Raw genomic sequence first — 22,466 nt, forward strand, 5'->3', positions numbered from 1 at the left:
CAGCCGCAGTTGCACCCGTGGAAGGGAATGGGCCTGCCCAGGTCCCGGCCGTGTTGGCAGGAGGTGCCGCGGTCCCCGCTCTCGCTCAGGTGATGCCGTTCTCCTTGCCCTATGTGCCTGGAGCTACCTGGCTACCGCAGTATGACGGGAAACCTGATGCTTTACAGGTCTTCCGGAAAAAGCTTAATCCGCTTCTGGAATTGTACCCCCTGACTGATAAGCAACGTGCAGCGGTAGTGCTGGGCCAGCTAACCGGCGTAGCTGAGCAGGAGGCGGAGACCTGGGCCGAGGGGGATCGGTTCTCTGTAGCCACCATCTTTGAGAAGCTACAGACTGCCTTTGAGACCCGTACCGAAGCTGAGCTGAGGATGCAGTTTTAGCAGTGCCGGCAACGGTCTGTGGATAGCATTCGGGACTATGCTTTACGTCTGCAAACCGCCCTCCGCACACTAAAGCAGGTGGACACTATTAATGAGGTGGACAGCAACAAGATGTTAGTAGAGCAATTTGTGCAGGGGATGAGGTCCCCTGAGGATCGCAAACAACTCCGGCTGTGGGCCCTGGAACACCCTGATATGGACTTTGCTGTGTTAAAGGAACGGGCCATTAAAGCACTGCAACCCCCAGCTTCAGAAATCTTGGAGCCAGCCCCGTGGCTCATTGAGACGGCCCCTGTCATGGTGGCCCCTGCCCTACCAACCTCTCCAATACCTACAGCCCCAAGCAGCACGATGGAAGAACTGGCAGCCCAGGTCCGCCGCATGGACGGAGATCTCGCCAAGATACTCGCTGCACTCCAACCTTTGACCAGATCCCAGCCTCCAGCAAAGACACAGCTGGCCGACAGCCCAGAGGATGTTCCCTGGATGCAGCGGAGAAGTGCTAACAACTTGCGGAACAGACCTCCAACCTGTTACAAGTGCAGTAAGCCTGGCCATTACTTCCGACAGTGCCCGTTAAACGAGCAACACCTGGGGCCCCGGGCCAATCCTCAGGAGTAGAACCCCGTGGCCCCCCAGACTGGCGGGACCGGTATATCGGGGCCCGGCCCATCACCCCCGTGGCTGTGGACGGCATACCGGTGATGGCTCTCTTGGACACATTGTACCAGCGGTATTGGTGGATAGACGAGCTGGCACCCCCAGATACTAGTATAACACTGATTGCTGCTAATGGACTCCCATTGACCCAAGTGGGGTATAAACAGGTGACTATGACAGTGGGGCGAGCTGAACTGCAACACCAGGGAATGATTGTAATCATGAATGAACCCAGTGATCATAACCCGAAGATAGTGCTAGGAACCAATGTAATGGAGCACTGTATGGGTGATGTGTTGGCCCTACTGCAACAGCTGGCCGCCACGGCGGCGGGGAGCCGACAGAGAGCTGTGCAGCGTGAGATCCGAGCCTTGATGTACCGCCAGCATGTAAACTCAACAGGAGGAGAGATTGGTGGAGTGAGAGTGATGGATGTTGCTCCGTTGATTGTGCCCCCTAGGAGTGAGATGATGATTTGATGTAGAGCAGCAGTAGAGCCTCAGTGGCGTGACTACCCTGCCATGATGGAGCCCATGCCCTCCGAGCACTGGCCCACTGTAATGGCCGCCCGAGGGGTGGTAGACGTAAAGAAGGGGAGAGTGCCCGTGAGGGTACTGAACTGTGGGGAGGAAGAAGTCAGGCTTCCCCGGTATGCCACCCTTGCCAAGCTGCTCACCCCACCTACTACCAGCACTCCCCCGCCCCAAGGGGAGTTAAATGAGTGGCACCAACAGCTACACGTGGGCACTGACGATACCCCTACACATCACAAAGCAGGGGTATACAGGGTGGTGCGGGAGTATGAGCAAGTTTTCAGCAAACATCCACTAGACCTTGGGCAGATCAAAGGGGTCCAACACCACATCCCCACCGGTGAGCACCCCCCTATCAAAGAGAGGTACAGGCCTATTCCCCCTGCGCATTACCAGTGTGCCAAAGATATGTTGAGGAACATGAAAGAGGCAGGGGTTATTCGGGACAGCTGTAGTCCCTGGGCCGCTCCGTTGGTACTGGTCAAGAAGAAGGATGGCACCATGCGGATGTGTGTGGACTACCGGAAGATTAATCAGATAACGCATAAAGATGCCTACCCACTGCCCCGTATTGAAGAGTCTTTGGCCGCACTGAAAACCGCAAATTACTTCTCTACCCTTGACCTCACCAGTGGGTACTGGCAAGTGGCAGTGGCCCCGGAGGACCGGGAGAAAACCGCCTTCACCACCCCAATGGGGCTCTGTGAATTCAATAGTATGCCGTTTGGGCTGTGCAATGCCCCTGGAACCTTCCAACGGCTGATGGAGTGCTGTCTGGGACATCTAAACTTCGAGACCGTCCTGTTATACCTGGATGATGTGATCGTGTACTCTTAGACGTATGAAGCCCATCTGGAGCACCTAGCCGAGGTGTTCGCGTCCCTTGCCAAATACGGGATGAAGTTGAAGCCCTCTAAGTGTCACCTGCTGAAACCCAGAGTGCAGTACCTGGGGCATGTGGTGAGTGCGGAAGGTGTCGCCCTCGACCCTGAGAAGATCACTGCCAACCAGGACTGGCCAAGACCAACCACCGTGAGGGAAGTAAGGCAGTTTTTGGGTCTGGTGGGGTACTACCGACGCTTCATCAAGGGGTACACGAAGATGGCTGCCCCCATGCAAGACCTCCTCGTGGGACAGACCAAAGGTGGTAGACCCATCGGAGCCCAACTGGTGTGGGAAGACAGGCATGAGGAATCCTTCCGCCAGCTGAAAGCGGCCTTGACTGGAGAAGAGGTCCTAGCGTACCCTGACTATGGCTGCCCATTCATCCTCTACACAGACGCCAGCAATGTGGGTTTGGGGGCAGTCCTGTCCCAGGTCCAGGACGGAAAGGAGAAAGTGATTGCCTATGCCAGCCGAAAACTCCGGCCGAATGAAAGGAACCCTGAGAACTACAGCTCCTTCAAGCTCGAGCTCCTGGCACTGGTATGGGCTATCACCGAGCGGTTCCGCCACTACTTGGCCGTAGCAAAATTCACCGCTTTCACGGATAACAATCCATTGACTCACCTGGACACGGCCAAGTTGGGCGAATTGGAGCAGCGGTGGGTGGCCAGGCTAGCCAACTATGACTTCACAATCAAATACAGGGCCGGTCGTGTCAACATTAATGCTGATGCACTCTCTCGGATGCCCCACTTGTCAGAAGGAGGGTGCGAGGATGATGACCTCGAAGAGATCGAGTTGCTTGCATTTCACCAGCCACCAACTGAGAAGGTACATGTCCACCAACAACGGGTGAACCTGGATCCGCTGCCCAGTCAGGAGTGGCAGGAAGCTCAAAATCAGGCGCCCGCTGTCCGCCTAGTCAAGACCCTGGTGGAGCAAGGCGCTGCTGGGATGGACCCTGCCGCCCCAGCTGAAGCCCAACGCTTGTGGAAGGAACGGACCCGGCTGTATCTACATCAAGGGAAGTTATACCGTGAGCTGATCAACCCGAAGACTCATGAGAAAATCCGCCAGTTGGTTATTCCCCAAGCTGATGTACCCACTGTTCTGCAGGCATACCATGATGGTGCCGGACACTTCGGATGGAAGAAGCTGGAGATGCTGTTGAGGGAGCGGTTCTATTGGAGTGGGATACGGGAGTCTGTGGAGGCCTGGTGTCGAGAGTGCGGTCCTTGTACGCTGAGGAGGAAGGACGATGCTAGCCAGAAGGCGCCCCTACGCCCAATCATTACACATCAACCGCTGGAGCTGGTCGCCTTGGACCATGTAAAGCTGACCCCCAGCCGAAGTGGGTACACTTACGCTCTGACCATAGTAGATCATTACTTCCGGTTCATGGTGGTTGTCCCGGTCAAAGACCTAACTGGCCGTACCGCCGCTAGAGCATTCCAAGCTTACTTCTGTCGACCCCATGGATACCCTGAGAAGGTGCTTACTGACCAAGGCCCAGCCTTTGAAGCGGAGGTGTTCCATGCGTTCTGTCAGCTGTACGGCTGCAAGAAGATCCGGACCACGCCTTACCATGCCCAGACCAACGGTATGTGTGAGAAGATGAACCATTTGGTCCTTGGCCTCCTCAAGACGTTGCCGCTGGAAGAGCGGAACCTGTGGCCAGAGAAGCTGCTTGACTTGGTCAATATGTACAACAATATCCCATCTAGCTCAACGAAGTGCACCCCAGCATATCTGATGAGGGCTCGGCCCGGCCGACTGCCGGTGGACCTGAAAATGGGACTGGAAGCCCCAGAGACACTCCCCTCGACGGCTGAATGGGACACCCGGCGGAGGGTGCAGTACCGACAGATTCAGGAGTATGTGGAGAAGAATTTAAGTCGAAGTCGAGAACAACAGGAGCGGCGCTTCAATCAGAAGGTGTCTGCAGGCCCTTTCCAGCCTGGAGATGTGGTGTTAAAGCGGAAGAGGAAGACCCACAAGCTGGAGGATCAATGGGAACAAACCCCATACGTCATACAGCCCACAGGATGGGAAGATGGGAAGGCCTACCAGATCAGTCTGGCACTTTGGCCACGGTTTCTCGGGACCATCTGAAAAGGTGCCCACCAGCATTGAGGGCAACGCCTGAAGTACCGGTTCCTCCACCAGCAGAGAAGGCAAAAGAGGTGATCCACACTGTGATGGGTGACTTCCCAGCAGACTGGCCTACACAGACCGGCGCGGTGATACTTCCAGTGATACTGTTTCCACAACCTGTGAATGAAGAAGTGATGGAGGCGGTCAACCGTGAGCCAGAACCAGTGCCAGTGCCCAGGGATGAACCTGCACCCAGCTCCCCTATGCCTCCGCCTGCCCCACACGATAGCAGGGAGGAGGAACTGATTGTTCCCTCTGCCCCACTGCCTAGCCCCACTGACACCGGACCCTGGAGGTCCACCCGTCCCAACCTAGGTAGGCCCCCACTTAGGTACAGGGAAACCGTTCTTTAAAAAGAGGGGGGGGGAAGTATGTGTGTTTTAAAAGTTTGAAAAGTTGTGAAAATGAGAATAATAACCGAAGATTGACCTGATTAGCCATGTGATTGAAACCGGTCGTTGCTGGCACCGTTGTCCCCGTGGGGACCATCTAGCTGCATAGGAACTTCTATGGACAAGCCCGAGAACTTGCAGAGCAACCACAAACATTAGTGGCTTGTAAATAAAAATCTGTTGTTACAGCTAACCGTTACCGCCTCCAGAGAGGCAGGTTGGAGGGAGGGCCTGCAGTGGAGCAGGCTGGGCCCCAGCCCCCACCGGAACCGGTGGCTACCCTCTGGAGGGGAAGGACAGATCCCGCTCGGGTAACTGGCTCGGGCACCAGTTTCTCAGGGCCAGCGCCTGCGGGCAAAGAGGGGCTCCTCCGGCACATATCCAAGCCGGGGAGCGGGTTACCGGTGGGAACCCATCGCTACCAACATCATCTCAGGTGCAGGAAAAGGGACCGTCACCGTCAACTACTGGGGAAAAGCAACAGCAGCCGTCCGTGGGAACCGTCTTTCCAGCCGTGTGTTTTACCGAGAACTGTGTCCCCGTCTCAGGCTGAGTGAGTACCACAGTGCCGTGAGGCACAGCGCTGCCCCCGCGTCCCTGCACCCCACTAAGCCCTGCACCGGCCCCTCCATCCCTCATCACCCACCTCATCACTGGGCCCCGGGACAACTACCCCCTACCCACGGAGGGGAGAACCAACAACTTTGCTGCTGCCTGTCACCGCTCCTGGGATCCCCATACAGAGCAGCGGTGGTGTCCACACAATCACCACAACCGTGGGTGGCGTCACGGACAATAAACAATCCCAAAAACCAAACCCCTTTTCACTCACGGGCGAGGAGCGCCGCTCGAGTCCCCGGGATCCGGCCCATCGCTCGAGCCACTGAGCAGCAGCAGGCCGCAGCAGCAGCGGCGGCCGGACACGAGCAGTAGGGAGAGCGCAGCGTCCCCTCCTCCGCCCGCGACATTAGCGCCTGCTTGTATTGTGGGGTGTCCTGGTAATTGCTCTTTTTTGGCCAAACGGAGGTGCCACATATATGAGGCCATAGAGGGGTGCCGACTATTTGCGCTTCCAATTTTACCCAAGCTTTTCAGGAGTTCCCATCCCACCAGTATCTCAGTTGATCTAGCATCGTGGCTCGGTAGTATGCGTGTACACACGGGCATCCCAGCCCCCCAGATTTTATTGGCATGAACAGAAATTTCGCTGATACTCTCGCTTTTTGTCGGTTCCATATGTAATTCATTAAAGCTTACTGGAGCTTATTGAGGGTGTGCAATGGTATTTGAATAGGCAGGTTGCGAAAGTAATATAAGATTTGGGGTAGTACCATCATTTTTACCACTGATATGCGGCCTAGCCAGGATATCATTGCCTTGGGGAATGATTGTATTTCCTTATGGATATTTTGCAATAGATGTGCATAATTTATTTTCCCCAGGTTTTTGATCGGATAAGTTAATTGAATCCCTAGGTGTGGAATTTTGTCAGCCTTCCAATTCAGTGGGTACTGTTCTATTAGTTTCTGTTTTGTGGACTGTGGGATGCCCATATCAAGGATTCAGCATTTTCTTAAATTAATTTTATAATAGCTAGCTTGCCCGAATTGGGTAATTATTCTAAATATATGGGGCAGGGAGACCTCAGGGTTCGTGACGCACAGTATGACATCGTCAGCGAATAGGCCTATCTTGCTCTCTAAGGCACCCACGCTGATCCCAGAAATTTCTCTCTCCATTCTTATGGCCTGGGCAAACAGTTCCATCAATAGAACGAATATCAGTGGGGAAAGAGGGCACCCCTGCCTCATTCCATTTGTGATTTAAAAACCCGGGGACAGGTACCCGTTTGTATATACCTGGGCCGAGGGCCTAGAATATAGTGCCATAATGGAAGATAGGATGGGTCCCCCCAAAGCCAAAGCCTCTAAGCATCCTTTCCATGAATCCCCAGTGGATTCTGTCAAACGCCTTCTCCGCGTCAAATGATAGGATCAGAGAAGGCGTTCGACTCCCCTCCACCTGAGCAATTAAGTCGATAAGGCATCTGGTTCCATCACTGGTTTGTCTATTTTTGACAAATCCAACTTGGTCCCAGTGGATTAGCTCAGGAAGGATGTGCAAGAGCCTCAGAGACAATGCTTTATCATATAATTTGACATCTGTATTCAATAGTGAAATTGGCCAAAAGTTTGCTGGGGTATCTGGGTCCTTTCCTGGCTTGGGCAAGGTAATAATATGAGCGTTCAACATTTCTACTGGGAAGGCACCATTCTTGGTGGCCTCGTTGAACACTCTCACCAAGTAAGGGGAGTTTTTATACTTTTTATAGTAGTCGTTTGGAATGCCGTCTGGTCCTGGGGCCTTATGTAATTTCAGGGTATCAATAGATCTATGTGAGTGCCTGGGATAGCGTTCCCTTCTGTGTGGGTGATAATGTTGGTAAGCTTACTGAATATAAGAATGTCCCTATTTCTGCGTCGCTTGGTTGGTGGGTTTGATTGTCTCCTTTTTAGTTGTATAGGGTTTCATAATATTTAGCAAATTCGTTTGCAATGTTTCCTTGTTGGGGCCATTTAAGTATGGGATACGGGATTTTGCTGCGTGTATTTTCACCTGTTTAGCCAACAACTCCCCGGATTTATTTCCATGCCAGTAATATGTCCTTTTGAGTTTTTTGAGGGCCTGTTTGTAAGTGGGCTAGGGTTGAGTTTCTTTGATCTAGATGTGGAATCCATGTTGGGCCACAACGCTACATTGAAATCCCCTACTAGTATTAGAGAGCCTTTTTTGACTTTGATGGCTTTTGCTATCATCTTCTTGATGTGAGCATATTGTCCTTTGTTAAGGGCATATACGGTTACCAATGTGTATGGGATATTATTAATTAAACATTGCAATATAATGTATATTCCTTGAGGATCTATAATTTGGTTTGTTTGAGAGAAGGCCACCGAGTCCCTTATTGCGATCGCCACCCCTCCTTTTTTTTCTATCCGCCGGCGCCAGGATCACATGTGGGAATTAGAGATGAGCAAACTGGCCGTGGTTCGGCTCGAGTTCGGTTCGTCGAACGGAGGTCTCGTTCGAGTTCAGTTCGGCGAACGTTAGACGAACCAAACTCGAACCAATAGGATATAATGGGAGGCAATCACAAACACATAAAAACGCATTATAAATGTACACATACAGTTAATAAACATTGCCATAACACTTACCGGTCCCCGCGATCCCTCCTGCACTCTGTCTCCTGCCGCTATTCCATCCGATGATCGCTGAATCCTCCCGGTAACCAGCACTGCCAGCAGTGATGCAGGACCTATCATGACGTCAAAATAGCCATGTGACCAGTCACGTGGCTATTATCTCATTGGCTACAGACTGGTCACATGACTATGACGCGTCATGTAGGACCTGCGAGTGCATCTCTCCGGTACACGGTGCAAATTTGTGTATCGCCGTGTACCGGCGACATGCTCTAGCACACGGTCGACTCCCCGTTCCGTTAGGGACCGGCTGACACAGCCGGTCATTAACGGAGATCACCGTTGCCATAGCAACGCAGTTAGCGGTGACGTCATCGCTAACCGCTGCTCCGGGAGCACCGTTGCTATGGTAATGCGTCTGTCAGCGTTACCGCTGTTACCGCTGACAGCTAGCAGCACTGATCACTCATGGAGTGAAGGTTGCACGCTGCTTCCTGTGCAGCCTTCACGGAGTGAAGGCTGCACGGGAAGCAGCGTCTTCCCCATGCAGAAGTGATGGAACAGAGCTGCATTTGTTGAACGAGAAAGACAGAGGACCATGGATCGTGGAGGGCTGACAGGGGGTAATAAAGATGGAGTCTCTAATGTGTCTGTGTATTTATTTCTATTAAGGTATTTTTTCTCTGTGTGGTGTCTTTTGTTAACCCTTTATTGGAGATTCTTAATGGCCGGGTCAAACGTGCCTGACATTAAGAATCTCTGGCTTAATACTAGCTAGTAAAACAAAGCTAGTATTAACTCACTATTACCCAACAAGCCACCCGGCTTCAGGGCTGTTGGGAGAGTTGGATACAGCGCCAGATGATGGCGCTTCTATGAAAGCGCCATTTTCTGGGGCGGCTGCGGACTGCAATTCGCATCAGAGGCGCCCAGAAACCTCGGGCTAACCTATGCTGCGGATTCCAATCCCCAGCTGCCTAGTTGTACCTGGCTGGACACAAAAATGGGGCGAAGCCCACGTCATTTGTTTTTTAATTATTTCATGAAATAAGTGAAATAATTAAAAAAAACGGGCTTCCCTATATTTTTGGTTCCCAGCCGGGTACAAATAGGCAACTGGGGGTTGGAGGCAGCCCGTGGCTGCCTGCTGTACCTGGCTAGCATCCAGAAATATGGCGAAGCCCACGTCATTTTTTTGGTGGGCAAAAAACTTCTGCATACAGTCCTGGATGGAGTATGCTGAGCCTTGTAGTTCTGCAGCTGCTGTCTGCTCTTCTCTATACAGACTGACAGCAGCTGCAGAACTACAAGGCTCATCATACTTCATCCAGGACTGTATGCAGAAGTTTTTTGCCCCCTGAAAAAATTATGTGGGCTTCGCCATATTTTTGTATGCTAGCCAGGTACAGAAGGCAGGTACGGCTGCCCCCAACCCCCAGTTGCCTATTTGTACCCGGCTGGGAACCAAAAATAAAGGGAAGCCCTTTTTTTATTATTTCATGAATTTCATGAAATAATTAGAAAACAAATGACGTAGGCTTCGCCCCATTTTTGTGTCCAGCCAGGTACAACTGGGCAGCTGGGGATTGGAATCCGCAGCACAGGTTGGCCTGAGCTTTCTGGGCCCCACTGCTGCGAATTGCAGTCTGCAGCCACCTCAGAAAATGGCACTTTCATAGAAGCGCCATCTTCTGGCGCTGTATCCAACTCTTCCAGCACCTGCCTGCTATACCTGGCTGGCATACAAAAATATGGCGAAGCTCACGTCCTTTTTTTGTAGTTTTTTGGCAAAAAAAATAAAAAATGCTTCCCTGGATTTTCCATTGCCAGTGAAGGTAACACCAAGCAGTGGGGGTTAGCAGCCAGTAGCTGCTTGGATTACCCTTAGCTAGCAATACAAAAAATGCAGCAGGAGCCCATATATATTTTTTTAAATTATTTATTTAAATAACTAAAAACAAAAAGGGCTTCCCTGTATTTTGATTGCTGGACATCACAGTGCTGTAAAAATAAATCTTTAAAAAAAATGACGTAGTGCTCCGCGGTATTTTTGATTCTCAGCGCAGATAAAGCAGACAGCTATGGGTTGCCACCCCCATCTGCCTGCCGTTACCTTGGTTGGCAATCAAAATACAGGGAAGCCCATTAATTTTTTCTATTTAAAAAATAGTTAAAAAAAATGACGTTGGGTCCCCCCATTTTTGATAGCCAGCTAGGGTAAAGCAGACGGCTGTAGCCTGAAAACCACAGCTGGCAGCTTTTTCCGTAGTTGGGGATCCAATGTGGAGGTCCCCCCAGGCTCTTTTTTATAATTATTTTATAAATATTAATAATTACACAGAAAAAGTAGGGTCCCCCCAAATTGGATCACCAGCCAAGGTAAAGCGGACAGCTGTGGTCTGGTATTCTCAGGGTGGGAAGGTCCATAGTTATTGGGCCTTCACAGCCTAAAAATAGCAGGCCGCAGGCACCCCAGACGTGGCGCATCCACTAGATGCGCCAATCCTGGCGCTTCACCCCAGCTCATCCCGTGCCCTGATGCAGTGGCAAACGGGGTAATAAATCGGGTTGATACTAGCTGTAAGGTCACCTGACATCAAGCCCTGCAGTTTGTGATGTCATGGCGTCTATTAGATACCCAACATCATAAACTGTCAGTACAAACAAAAAAAAATCGACAAAAGAAATTTATTTGAAAAAACAGTCCCCAAAACATTTCCTCTTTCACCAATTTATTGTAAGAAAAAAAATAAAGGGGTCCCACGACGACTCTGGCCCATCTAGAATATGGGGGGGAGACACTCAGGGAACGTATCCCCCATTTTCTAGGAGTGCAGACCCTTCATGTGAGGAGTTTGGGTGCAATGAATCTGCACTCACTCTCCCCGGGTCCACAGCAGCAGAGTCCATGTCATAATGGTTGCTACCAAAGCTGCAATGCCCTGCTCATGAGGTAAGGGTATGCTTAATCAGGAGAACTATTCTACATTTCCAAATATTGGTATTTGCTGATATTATTGCTATTCCACCTACTATATATTGGGGATAGGATCTTGGAGATGGAATACCCCTTTAAGTCCAGTTATCCAGCTGAATGAATACTTAACAACAGAGCTCGCTTTTTAGATGTGTTTTCTTGTGGCGTATAACGGACTCAAATGTTTGGTAGTCGTTCAACAGGGAAACTATAAAAGCAAATCCCTCCATTTGGAAATGTAGTATATAGCTCTCCTGATCAATTATGTTCCTTACCTCATGAGCAGGGCATTGCAGTAATAATAATAATTCATTCATTTATATAGCGTTATTAATTCCATAGCGCTGCATGTCTTTGGAGTGTGGGAGGAAACCCACGCAAACACGGGGAGAACATACAAACTCCTTGCAGATGGTGTCCTTGGTGAGAATTGAACCCAGGACCTCAGCGCTGAAAGACTGCAGTGTTAACCACTGAGCCACCGTGCCGCCCATTTAGCTTACAGATGCATAACCACCACTCACTGTGTCTGAACAAAGGAAGCTGAGCTGACAGCCGCTCTGTGCATGCGGCAGCGTCTATTGTGAAGGAGAGGGCCGTGGGGGGATCAACGCTGCACAGGTACCGTGGGACACCGGGGAACACCGGTGGGGTTATAGGGGGTGACCTGGCAGGGCCTGGGGAGAAGTTTTCTGTCGCATGTGTCATGGCACATGCGACAGAAATCAGAGGAGTAGGGTGAATGCGGCCGGCGCGCTGCTGTGCGCGCGGCCATCTTGGATTTCTGGGAGGGCATTGGGGGGGGGCACTTTGGCGACACTGGGGGACCGGAGGGGACCAGGGAGGAGATTTATCATGTTTGTTTATGCCAGATGGGAGATAAATAATTTTTTACCGGCGCTGTCATTTACTGTAACGTTATCATCGGTGTACGGTGTATACCTGTGATCACGTGAGCAGGGACCGGAAAAACCGTCCTGAATCATGATCTCCAGGGTCTCAGCTAGCCCTGAAACCCCGGAGATTTTCTGGGGGGCGTTATTCACTTATTTCTGCCTGCTGTTTATAAACGGCAGATCAGAATAAGGCTACATTAACACGACCGATCCATTTTTGCGGTCTGCAAAAAACAGTCCGTTTTTTTTCACGGGTGCATCCGTGTGGCATCCGTTTCCATTCCGTAGGCGGTCCGTATGTCATCTGTTTGTCATCCGTGTGCCTTCCGTTTTTTTTGTGTACTGCAAAAAAACTGAAGGAGGGTAAATGCATAAATTTATCCAGGATCCATAGCTTCATCCTACATGAGGCGGTCACATGTTCACTCCAGTACCATTTTCTACTGCTTGTCACAGCGTAGAGCGCTCTGGTGATTTTCTTGTGCTTGTGCACTTCATATCAGTCTTTTCTGTCATTATAATGGCAGGAAGACACATAATGTCCCACTCTCCTGCATTTTGTAATTTTGCACCCTTTGGTGCCTTTCATGTGGCACTAAGGGGTGCTTAGCTTTGTATTTAGCCAAAAAAATGAAAAAAAAAATGACGTAGGGTTCCCCCTATTTTTGTAGCCAGCTAGGGTAAAGCAGACAGCTGCAGCCTGCAGACCACAGCTGGCAACCTCACCTTGGCTGGTAATCCAAAACTGAGGGCACCCCATGCTGTTATTTTAAATTAAATAAATAATTAAAAAAAAAAAAACACGTAGGGGTCCCCCCAAAATTGGATCACCAGCCAAGGTAAAGCAGACAGCTGGGGTCTGATATTCTCAGACTAGGGAGGTCCATGGTTATTGGACTCTCCCCAGCCTAAAAATAGCAGGCCGCAGCCGCCCCAAAAGTGGCGCATCCATTAGATGTGCCAATCCTGGTGCTTCGCCCCAGCTCATCCCGCGCCCTGGTGTGGTGGCAAACGGGGTAATATATGGGGTTAATACCAGATGTGTAATGTCACCTGGCATCAAGCCCTGGGGTTGGTGAGGACAGGCGTCTATCAGATACCCGACATCACCAACCCAGTCAGTAATAAAAAAAAATAGACGACAAACACAATTTTTTTTGAAAAAAACACTCCCCAATACATTCCCTCTTTAACCAATTTATTAGAAAGAAAAACAAATCCAGGTCTGGTGTAATCCAAGGGGTTGCCTTGACGATCCACACTGTCCCAGTCAATGAAGAGCAGGATGTTCCCCATTGGCTGGGAGAGCAGTGCAGTGAACTGAGCTAACATCAATGGGTCAGCCCAGGTCACTGCAGGGAATGACAAGTGCTGCTAGGTACAGGGTGCTGCGAGGTACATTACCTGCACTGATCTCCTGCACTGCTGACAGCACCTGTCACTGAGTTCAATGATCGCCGCCTTCACAGCCAAGTATCGCGAGCGGCCCGTGACGTCACCGCTAGTCAGTCTCGGGTCGGAAGCGAGAGAAGGTGATGTGACAAGCGGCGGCCATGGAGCACAGTGACAGCGCTGAGGTCGGGACTTCATCACCGCAGGTAAGCCGAGCGGGACCATGTGTGCAGAGTGCCAGGAGGATGTCAGTGTCGTGGACTGCATGGCTGGGGACGTGTGTGTGTGTGTGTGTGTGTGTGTGTGTGTACATGCAGCGTGCAGGAGGGGGCGGAGTGAGCTGAGCGGGGAAGTGTGGACTTCCTGCACGTAACTAGGATAAACATCGGGTTACTAACCAAAGCGCTTTGGTTGGATACCCGATGTTTATCTTGGTTACCAGCTTCTGGCAGGCTGCCAGCGATGGCTCCTGCACACTGTAGCTGTAAAAAGCCCTGCTTTTTGCTGCTAGAACCGTTCTCGAACGTATCTAGAACTATCGAGCTTTAGCAAAAAGCTCGAGTTCTAGTTCGATCTAGAACAGCCCCCAAAATCACTCGAGCCGCGAACTGGAGAACCTCGAACCGCGAACCGCGCTCAACTCTAGTGGGAATATTTTATGTTTTAATCTACTCGTGTCCCACTGTTTTAACCTTCCTCTAGTGTTAGGGTCGTGACCGCCCCTTTTTAGGTTTTAAATGCATACAAATTCTACATACATTTGTTTATTGCATCAAGACTTTTTGACTTTTTCTAGAACTTATTTTTAAACAAAATACAATAAAATAAAACTATTTTACTAAATTGTAAAATGCTCTTATTAAAATTATAACATTTGTGTTGTTGGGGTCAATTTCGACCCAGGTCTACTATAAGAGTAAAAAAACAATAATAAGTCCCAAAACTGAACTCATAAACACAATATAAACCAACAGCCCACAGCCAGCTCTACCTCCAACAACTTGAGTAAGGGACATGTCCAGGCATGTATGGCCAAATCAGCTTACAGTTGGTACTTTGCAGAGTATACATCTTCAGTTTACACCATGCAACAATGAGGAGAAGATTAGATGCAAGCCAAATTCTGGATTATATCTTGGATGATAATGAATCAGTGGACACAAAGCAGCAAACTGATACAGATGAACAAGTTTCTGAGGAGGAAGATGATGTGGAGTATCAACCGGAAGACACAGACAGTTCTGATCAGTCTGATGAGGATGTCACCGGTGCTGAAGCTGCTCCCGCTGAAAGATTCAAATCCAAAAGTGGCAAGATCAGTTGGAGCTCAGCACCTCCAGATGTACATGGCAGGGCAGATGCTGCAAATGTCATAAAAATGACCCCTGGGATCACAAGGTTTGTGTGACAAGAGTAAAGCGGGCTTTACACGCTGCGACATAGCTAGCAATTGCTAGCAATATCGAGCGTGTAAGCACCCGCCTCCGTCGTGGATGCGATATCATGTGATCGCTGCCACAGCGAACATTATCGCTACGGCAGCGTTACACGCACTTACCTGGTCGGTGGCGTCGCTGTGACTGCCGAACAATCCCTCCCTCAAGGGGTTCGGTATCACAGCGACGTCACCGCGACGTCACTAAGCGGCCGGCCAATCAAAGCGGAGGGGCGGAGATGAGCGGGACGTAACATCCCGCCCACCTCCTTCCTTCCGCATTGTGGCCGGTGGCAGGTAAGGAGACGTTCCTTGCTCCTGCAGTGTCACACACAGCGATGTGAGCTGCCGCAGGAGCGACGAACCACATCGATAATCAACCATTACCGATTTTTGTTTTTGGGACGACCTCTCCATGGTGAACGAATTTAACCATTTTTGAGGTAGCTTAAGGTCGCTGGTAAGTATCACACGCTGCAATATAGTTAATGACGCCGAATGTGCGTCACTAACAATGTGACCCCGACGATAAAACATTAACGATATCGTAGCGTGTAAAGCCCCCTTAAGTGACATCAAGACATGTTTTGATCTGTTTATGCCATTGTCAGTAAAAAAAGTCATTATTGCTATGACAAACCTCGAAGGAAAAAAGTCCACGACAACATGTGGAATGACCTTCATGATCATGACCTGGATGTCTACATTGGTATTCTTCTCCTTGCTGGAGTGTACAAATCCTGCAATGAGGCCACTGATAGTATCTGGGACGCATCGACAGGCAGGCATATTTTCCAGGCAACAATGTCACTTCAAAAGTTTCAAATGATATCAAGAGTCCTCAGATTTGACAACAGAGACACCAGAACAAAATCTGACAAACTTGCTCCCATCTGGGATGTTTGGGATAAATGGGTGCAGCTCCTTCCACTCATGTTCAATCCAGGGCCAGAGGTGACAGTAGACGAACGTTTTCTCCCTTTCCGCGGAAAATGCCCCTTCCGGCAATACATGCCAAGTAAGCCAGGCAAATACGGCATAAAAATCTGGGCAGCCTGTGATGCAAAAACTAGCTATGCATGGAATCTACAGATTTACTCAGTCAAGTCTGCAAGCGGCATCCCTGAAAAAACCCAAGGAAAACATGTAGTCCTTGATATGACTACTGGACTGCAGGGTCACAACATTACTTGTGACAATTTTTTTTACCAGCTATGACGTTGGACAAGAACTTCTCAGGAGGAAAATCACCATGGTGGGCACAGTGAAAAAAACAAACCTGAGCTGCCCGCTGAATTGTTGCAGATGAAGGACAGGGCTCCACTTTCCTCAAAGATTGTTTTTACAGACACCACCACTGCTGTTTCATACTGCCCCAAAAAACGACGGAATGTGGTACTGATGTCCACACTTCACAAAGATGCAGCTGTGTCATCAGGAAGTGACAAAAAACCCAGAATCATCCTGGACTATAACAAAAACAAAGGAGGAGTGGACAACCTGGACAAGCTGACTGCCACCTACACTTGCCAGCGAATGACTAGGAGATAGCCAATGGTTGTATTTTCAAACATCCTTGATGTGTCAGCATACAATGCATTTGTGTTGTGGACCCACATTCACCAAGGATGGAATTCAAACAAAAAAAACAAGCGGAGGATGTTTCTTGAGGAACTAGGAAGATCCCTTGTCAAGGCGCACATTGACCAAAGGTAACGAGTGCCCCGAGACCCAGCCGCTGCAGCCTTGGTCCGACAACTCCAGAGCTCAACAAGTGCTTCGCCCACACCCACAGCAACACAAAGAGCATCATCACCAGCATTCTCCTCAACCAGCCCTACCTCAACATCAACCACAACAGCCACAACCCCAGTGAGACCACCTGATTCTAAAAGAAAGAGGTGTCAGGTCTGCCCGAGCAATAAGGACAGAAAGACAAACACATCATGCTTCGCCTGCAAAAAATACCTCTGCAAAGAACACACAAAAAGTGGCACTTTTTGCCACACATGCATCTAAATACTAATGCATCTAAAAACTAGTACTTGATTTCTGTTGATTTGATTTGCTTGATTGATTGTTGTTTGTTTGTTTGACCTAGAAAAGCTACTTTTTTATTATTATTGCTATTAATGTTAATATAATTTTCAGCTTTTATTTGTATAGTTCTATAAAAAAAAATCTGTTTTTTGCCTTTTTCATAAAGTAGTTAGATATGAGTCAAAATTGACCCGTAACACCATAGATGTTACTAGAGTTTATAATATAAAATATATATTTATGTATATTTTTTTTACATTTAAGAAATGTGTTCTAAAACCCTTCAGTAATAGTCAGATAATATAACAAACTTTTTTAAGTTTATATTATTCTCTTGAGGTTCATTTGACAATATTTTTATATTGAAAATGAAGGGTATGCTCTCAAATGAAAGGCCCAGGGGGCCACAATAAAAATATTAAAATCAATCCTTCCATGGATGAGAAACCCTAACAAGGTAATTAAGAGGTAAGAAACAAATTGGATCATAAATAACTGTTTTTAGGGTGTCCTAGGGGTGATTTAAGACACGGGTCAAAACCGTAACAGAAAGCTAACACAAGAGGAAGGATGGGTCTCCTGTACACACAGTATGTCTGCATTGTTCCTCAGTGCCTCTTTCCATAATGTTGACCTCTTGTATGGGGAATTTAGGCCTTTGGCATTTATAGATATGAATTTAATCACCATCAATAAATTTGGTCAAAATTGCTTAATGTCTCTGCTGTGTATATGCTATCCCTTTTTTCTTGTGTGAACTGAGGGGGTAGACCATTTCAATGTCATACTCATTTACCGCGTTACTTCCTATATGTTTGTATTTTGGAACCTGCTGTGCGTATTTTGTCCCTATTCTGATATGTGGGCTTACAGAACATGGGGTCAAACATACAATCTCATACTCATCTAGGTCGCTGGTGCTCACATCCATTGCTTGTTCAAATTGTTTCTCTATCCTTCCCTGTAGATCCGACTGGAAAATATTGCCACTGTGGCTAAAGAAAAAAATAAACACAAATACAAATAACAGTTAAACAAGTAACTTTGCTCTCAAGAGCACAAATATAGGGAGCCCGTGCAGGCTGCCTATCTTTTTTTAACTTTTTGTATGCCCCAAACCTCTGATCTGGAAAAGGACCCCCCATGTTTAGTGCATTTTTTTTATTTATGTTTCTGATATGTTCTCCTACTCATTTATAGAAGGGTCTAATAGTTCTCCCTATGTATCTCTTCTTACATGGACATTGTATGCAGTAAATAACTCCCTTTGTGCAGCATGTAATGAGGTCTCTGATATGAATGATCACATTTCCTTTTATAAAGTTTTTTCTTCATTTGTTTCTTCATTTGTTAGATGTGTTTTTGCAAATAATACATTTCCTACATGGGTAGAACCCTTTAATGTTAGTAAAATCCCTAATAGTGCATGGATTTTGGATAGGATTCCGAATAGTTGGGGCTACCACACTTCCTATATTTTTAGCCTTCCTATAGATGAATTTGCGATGGGTGGGAATGCGGTCACCCAAAAACTTGTCTTCTTTTAATAAATGCCAATATTTATAAAATTTTCATTTGTCCATTATATTGTAAAATAATAGGCACATCTAATTTATCTGAAATCCCTTGGATTTATACACACCGTTTTTTATGGACTAGGTCTCCCCTTTTGTTTCCTGATACACTTTTTCTAGGAATTTAAAACATCCTAGAAACTTGATATCCTTTTTCTTTAAATTTAGTAGATAGAATCTCTGCTTCTGTCTCAAAATCCCCTATTTTGTCAAAATTCCTGTGTGCCCTCATGTACTTTTGGGTACATGCAATAGCCAGTTAGGAAGCTGGCAACTTCTCAGACAAATGTAACTATTGCTATTTGTGGGTTTACTATAAGTCTTTGTATAGATTTCACCATTTTCAATAAAAATATTATATCCAAAAATGTATCTGTTCCTTACTGTACATAGAGGTGAAATTGTTGTGAATGTTAGTTCTGTTTTGGCTGCTGGGAGGCTCCCTCTGGTGGCCAGGAATGGTTTGGACTTGGACCAGGTGTGTTGTGCAGTGGGTGTTTCCTTTGCTAACTCTCTGCTTATTTAAATCCTGGTCTGATTGCAGGCTGTTACCGGATGTCAGTTGTTCTTTGTATCTCCAGCCTGCTTAATCCTGCTCTACACCACATCTTCCCCAGATAAGTGCTTGCTCTTTATTTATTGTCTGGTTCTTTTGTTTATCTGGGTTTGTCATTTGCTGTGGTTATTTTCAGTTTATTTGCTTGCAGGGATTTTCCCCCTCAGTGGCTTGTTGGGGAACTCCCTGCAGTTCTGTGTGGAGTATAGCTCCTTTGGGTCCATGTGTTTGTGGCTTGTTGACTTTGTTATGATTCTTGTTTTCGGTTCATTGGTATGACAAGGGCACCTGGTATAGGACGGAGTTCAGATCGTGCGATCTGAGGGCCTTTTTGTACTATCAGGAAGTTGGTATTTTGCAGGGTTTTTCTCTGGCCACCATCAGAGTCCCTTTCCTGCCCTTTCCTATTTTAGTCAGCGGGGGCCTCACCTTTTGCTAATCCTGTCATCTACCTGTGTATTGTGTTTTTCCTATATCACCGCAGTCTTTGAATGTGGGGGGCTAGCTATTCTTGTCTATTTTCTGAGGCAGAGAGTTATTCATCTTTCCTACCTTTAGGATAGTTACTTCTCCAGCTGGGTTCGCGGTGCACAGGATGTTAGTTCACCCCACGACTACTTCTAGTTGTGATGGTTAGTAAGGGGATGGCGGCCAGATTAGTTGCCAATGCTCTTGTCACCTTTTGACAATGATTTGTGGTGGTCTTCCATGGTTCCGGATCATAACAGTGTTGTCCCTGGTCGCAGGTGTAGGTGGAGTGCTGGAACGCAGTCAGCAGGGCTGGACCGGATGATAACGGTGTACTCAATGTTTGAATAAAGTCACACAGAGTCCAGATAGTAAACCAAGTGCTGGATACCGGTAGCCTCCAGAGGGGTGTGCTCGGGTCCCGCACACCGGTGAACAGAATAGAGGCCCTTCCTCCTGCATGCTAGTTTGTTGTCTCGTGTGTTAACTAGTCTGCATGAAATGGGAAAAGTCCTCAGGGAATCCCGTACAGCAGGTTAAGATTGTCATATCCTTGCTGCGTGGTGACCCTCAGGACTGGGCCTTCTCTTTAGCGTCTGATGATCCTATTCTCAGTGATGTGGACTCCTTTTTTCAGGCCTTGGGTTTATTATATGACGAACCCAATATTGTTGACCAAGCAGAAAAGGTCTTGTTGTCCTTAACTCAGGGTTTGGATTCTGCAGAAACGTTTTGTCAGAAATTCTGAAAGTGGGCGGTCCTTACCAAATGGAATGATGATTAGCTTGGTATTGCTGATGCTGTGAAGGATGTAATGGTAGGATTTCCCGTCCCTTCTGGTTTTGATGCCTCTATGACCTTGGCCATTCAGAGTGATAGGCGTTTACGTGAGCGCAGGAAGATACCTGCTGGTTTTTTGCCTGTGGAACAGCCTTTGGAGCCTATGGAGTGTGATAGGGTCCTTTCTAATGCTAGTCGGCAGGGGTTCAGATGGATGAATAGACTGTGCTTCTATTGTGGAGACGCTTCTCATAACATCTTTGTCTGCCCTAAACGTGAAAGGAGATTGGCTACTTCTGTTACTGTGGGTTCTTTGCAACCAAAGTTTCTTTTGTCTGTCACATTGATTTGCTCATTGTCTTCCTTTTCTGCATTTGCCTTTGTGGACTCAGGGGCAGCGCTCAATAGAGTTGAGCGCGGTTCACGGTTCGAGGTTCTCCAGTTCTAGGCTCGAGTGATTTTGGGGGCTGTTCGAGATCGAACTAGAACTCGAGCTTTTTGCAAAAGCTCGATAGTTCTAGATACGTTCGAGAACGGTTCTAGCAGCAAAAAGCAGGGCTTTTTACAGCTACAGTGTGCAGGAGCCATCGCTGGCAGCCTGCCAGAAGCTGGTAACCAAGATAAACATCGGGTATCCAAGCAAAGCGCTTTGGTTAGTAACCCGATGTTTATCCTAGTTACGTGCAGGAAGCCCACACTTCCCCGCTCAGCTCGCTCCACCCCCTCCTGCCCACGGCATGTACACATACACACACACACACACACACACGGTCCCGCTCGGCTTACCTGCGGTGATGAAGTCCCGCCATCCTGACCTCAGCGCTGTCACTGTCCTCCATGGCCGCCGCTTGTCACATCACCTCTCGCTTCCGACCCGAGACTGACTAGCGGTGACGTCACGGGCCTCTCGCGATACTTGGTGTGAAGGCGCCGGTCATTGAACTCAGTGACAGGGGCTGTCAGTGTGCTGGAGATCAGTGCAGGTAATGTACCTCGCTGACAGCAGCACTTGTCATGCCCTGCAGTGACCTGGGCTGACCCATTGATGTTAGCTCAGGTCACTGCGCTGCTCTCCCAGCCAATGGGGAACATCCTGCTCTTCATTGACTGGGACAGTGTGGATCGTCATGGCAACCCCTTGGATTACACCAGACCTGGATTTGTTTTTCATTCTAATAAATTGGTTAAAGAGGGAATGTTTTGGGGAGTGTTTTTTCAAATAAAAATGTGTTTGTCGTCTATTTTTTTTTTATTACTGACTGGGTTGGTGATGTCGGGTATCTGATAGACGCCTGACCTCACCAACCCCAGGGCTTGATGCCAGGTGACATTACACATCTGGTATTAACCCCATATATTACCCCGTTTGCCACCGCACCAGGGCGCGGGATGAGCTGGGGCGAAGCACCAGGATTGGCACATCTAATGGATGCGCCACTTCTGGGGCGGCTGCGGCCTGCTATTTTTAGGCTGGGGAGAGTCCAATAACCATGGACCTCCCTAGTCTGAGAATATCAGGCCCCAGCTGTCTGCTTTACCTTGGCTGGTGATCCAATTTTGGGGGACCCCTACGTGTTTTTTTTTTTAATTATTTATTTAATTTAAAATAACAGCGTGGGGTGCCCTCAGTTTTGGATTACCAGCCAAGGTGAGGTTGCCAGCTGTGGTCTGCAGGCTGCAGCCGTCTGCTTTACCCTAGCTGGCTACAAAACTAGGGGGAACCCTACGTCATTTTTTTTTTCATTTTTTTGGCTAAATACAAAGCTAAGCACCCCTTAGTTCCACATGAAAGGCACCAAAGGGTGCTCCACTTTTTCTCCACTTTTTCTCCATTTTTTCTCCACTTTTTCTCCATTTTTTCTCCACTTTTTCTACATTTTTTTCTCCATTTTTTCTCCATTTTTTCTCCACTTTTTCTCCACTTTTTCTCCACTTTCTCTCCATTTTTTTCTCCACTTTTTCCCCACTTTTTCTCCACTTTTTCTCCATTTTTTTCTCCACTTTTTCTCCACTTTTTCTCCACTTTTTCTCCACTTTTTCTCCTCTTTTTCTCCACTTTTTCTCCACTTTTTCTCCACTTTTTCTCCACTTATTCTCCATTTTTTTCTCCACTTTTTCTCCACTTTTTCTCCACTTTT

This window comes from Anomaloglossus baeobatrachus, chromosome 1, assembly GCF_048569485.1.
Source record: "Anomaloglossus baeobatrachus isolate aAnoBae1 chromosome 1, aAnoBae1.hap1, whole genome shotgun sequence".
NCBI classification, from domain to species: Eukaryota; Metazoa; Chordata; class Amphibia; order Anura; family Aromobatidae; genus Anomaloglossus; species Anomaloglossus baeobatrachus.